The sequence below is a fragment of the Anastrepha ludens genome, chromosome X (genome assembly GCF_028408465.1).
Source record: "Anastrepha ludens isolate Willacy chromosome X, idAnaLude1.1, whole genome shotgun sequence".
Lineage (NCBI taxonomy): Eukaryota > Metazoa > Arthropoda > Insecta > Diptera > Tephritidae > Anastrepha > Anastrepha ludens.
The window spans coordinates 98,868,135-98,871,927 of record NC_071503.1 but is presented as its reverse complement, the minus strand read 5'-3'; positions in this window follow the sequence as shown (position 1 = coordinate 98,871,927).

The following is a 3,793-nucleotide window of genomic DNA, read 5'->3' as shown; positions in this document are numbered from 1 at the left end:
GAAGTGAAAACTTCTTTAGAATCGTTGGGAGTGATTTGAGAAAAAGTGAAACGAAAAAAGCGACACTCTTGGCTAAGAATATTGCATATACACGTAGCGACGAACTAAATAACTTTTAGGCCAGCGCCGACAGCATGGCGCGATAGCCGAGCGGCTAGCAATGTGAGCTTCCGATCCAAAATCCTTGGTTCGAATCACAAGAAAAAAGTTTTTTTTATACAGTTATTTTATTTTATTTTATGATATGTTTATGAGGAGCTTTTTGAAGTGAAAACTTCTTTAGAATCGTTGGGAGTGATTTGAGAAAAAGTGAAACGAAAAAAGCGACACTCTTGGCTACGAATATTACATATACACGTAGCGACGAACTAAATAACTTTTAGGCCAGCGCCGACAGCATGGCGCGATAGCCGAGCGGCTAGCAATGTGAGCTTCCGATCCAAAATCCTTGGTTCGAATCACAAGAAAAAAAATTTTTTGATACAGTTATTTTATTTTATTTTATGATATGTTTATGAGGAGCTTTTTTTCATGGCAGAAATACACTCGGTGTTTTGCCATTGCCTGCTGAGGGGTGAGCGCTATTAGAAAAATAGTTTTCCTTAATTTTGGTGTTTTCACCGAGATTCGAACTGACGTTCTCTCTGTGAATTCTGAATAGTAGTCACGCACCAACCCATTCGGCTACGGCGTTTGTTTAATTTTACTGATGCAAAAATGAGGAAAAATATATGAATAAAGTTTGCTTACTGTTTACACATTTTCCAAAGGTGACGGAGAACCAAAAAAAAAAGTCGATTTTCAAACAAATACGAGTGCATATGTGTAATTGTGTTAGAGTTTCGGTCACGCCCCAGCAAAACCTGCGTGCATATGTGTTTGTAACATTAAAAAAAATGTAATTGTGTTAGAGTTTCGGTCACGCAGGTTTTGCTGGGGACGCTCATAATAGCAACCGCGTGTGTATTTTTATATTCGTAAATATTTTCATTTTCAAATATTTACCGCAATTATGCCGAAAAATAATGCAGAAAAGTGTCGTGAATATCGACAGAAAAAAAAAATCAATAAATAGCATCACGGAATTCATTCACGAAAATTTAATAAAGTATACACCAGAAGTATCGCGGATACTTAGAAAAGATTACAATAAAGTTCCAATGATTTTGAGTGGCGATTTTAACGTAAATTTTGCATTGGACACAGCGGTTCCTTTAATTGACGTTCTCAATACAACATTCAATTTAAAAATGTGTAACAATCGCACTGAATCGACAACACGATCAAAAACAACCATTGACGCGGTATTTCAAAGACATGTTGACAACATCGAAACCAAAGCATTTGTATCATATTTTAGCTATCATAAGCCACTCGTATCACTTGTTGAAATTGAAAACATTGAGGATGAATAATAATAAAATGAAGAAAATAAAATATGAACTTTATAGCAATATTATAATGAACCTATAATTATCTTGCTCCTAATGCTGCTTTCGTCGTATTCTCTCTCAGTTTGTTTTACGGAAGGTTTCACTTCTATCGCGTCTAACCGTTAGACTGGTGTTTTTTCCAAGGCTTCCTCTGCTGCTACATCTAATTGTATCGGTACTTTAGCACTTTGATTTTTTGACACCATTCCTAATTCTCCTTTCAAATTAATCGTTAAAGGTTTTGTCATTTTAGCAAAATCCTTTATAAACTTCCTGTAGTAACTAGCGAGTCCTAAGAAAGATCTCAATTCTTTAAAATTTTTTGGTTTTGGGTAGTTCTTAATAGTTTCGACTTTTTTTGGGTCTACAGTAATTCTATTATGTTTTATAATATGTCCAAGGTATTCAACTGAATCCTGAAAAAAATGTGACTTTTCGTCAGAAATTTTCATGTGGGCACTGTGAAGGGCATTAATTATGATTCGGATGTGTTCCATATGTTCTTCTACAGTAGGTGAATAAATTAACACATCATCGATATAAACATATGCGATCTTTCCAATGTATTCTTTTAGTATGTCGTCAACACATCGTTGAAAGATTGTGGGTGCATTCTTTAATCTGAATGGCATCCTTATAAATTCATACTTCGCGCCGTTGACAGAGAATGCAGTCTTTTCTCGATCAGGTTCTTTAATTAATATCTGATGAAAGCCTGATTCTAAATCTATTGTGGAAAAAATTTTTGCTTTTCCGAGGTTTTGTATTGTCATATTGACATCTGGAATTGGATATCTCTCCGTAATCGTATGAGAATTTATCTTTTGGAAATCAACAACCATTCTTCGCTTGGGCTTCCCTTGGTCATCGGTGCCTTTTTTGGAACAGTCCATATAGGTGAATTATATGGGCTTTTGCTTGGTGGTATTATACCGTCATTTAAAAGTTTCTCAATTTCTTTCTTGACAAAGTCGTGATCGAACATGGGATATGGATATTGTTTTGTCCATATGGGGTCTTCCGATTCAGTCTTGATAGTTGCTTGTATTGTGGTTGTAAAGGGCAATTTCCCATTAGTATTATTATTTCTATTCATTAGCTCTTCCACCTGATCTTTAAATTTTTCATTATTTATTGTATAATTAATCTTTGGTTTTACTTCTAAGGTCTTCTTTTTTTGATACTTCAAACTATAGTCAAATAAACTAATTTCTGCCTTTATTTGGCGTAATCCCTGTTCTCCAAGTATCATGTCACAATCGTTCAACTCCTTAATTTCATAGAATGTTAAATGATGCCCGTACATCGTTATTATTTTTTTAGAATTTATATTGTAATTGAGTAGCCATGCAAGGTTTTGGTTTTAAATGGTTTCAATTTAATAGATTTCCCTATATTACAATTTATATTTATGTAATTGTTAGTAGAGCCTGTGTCGATTAATAAGGTAACGGGTGTGCCGGTTAGGCCGCATTTTCCTGTTTCATATTGTTTTTCGTAATTTGATACATCTACTGACTCTAGATCTTCTCTATTTAATTGATTTATTCTTTGGAACTTCCTATCTTGCAGGGAAGTCGTATTATTGTAGTTAGATGACCTATCTCTCTTATATGCATTGTTTGGTTTAAAATGATTCCGACTTACGGCGTTGTTGTACCTGGTTGTCTGCATATACTGCCTGGAGTGATCTACGTCCATTGGAATAGGCGTGGGTTGCTGTTGTTGTGGTGGTTGTTGTTGTTGCTGCTGGTAAAAATTTCTTGGTTGATAGTTGATCCTCTGTATCCTTATGTTCGGCTTGTACTCCCTCTCTTCTTTATGTGGTTGTGGGTAGTTATGTCGATTCTGGTTCGAATAGTGTTGGCGTTGATTTAGAGGCCTGAACTGCGTCTCAAACTCCTCGTTTACGTTGTCGTGGGAAATGGTACAGGCTGTTGCATATGCTGATTCCAAATTCCCTGGGTTATGGCTGTACAATGTACCGCTGGTATATTTGGAGTTTAACCCAAGAATAAATGTTCTTACTGCCTCCTGATTAGCGTATGTTTTCATTCCTTCGCTATTGTCATCACTAGACATCTCAATTTTCGTTAAGGCTAAGTTAAGGGCCTTAGAAACCTCACTGTGAAATTCTGCAAGAGTTTTTCTTCCTTGTGTGATTTTCTTCAATTCATCAAGAAGCACATATAGTGGGCGTTGGTCCGCATATGTGTAGTCCAATCTGTTTATGATTGAATAAAAATTCAATTTGGTGTTGTGGTTCGTAAGGATATTAACAGCTGGTCCTGTGATTTTCGTTCGCATTATTCCCAAGGCGCTATAATATTTTGGATGATTCTGGAAGATCTTTATGGCTT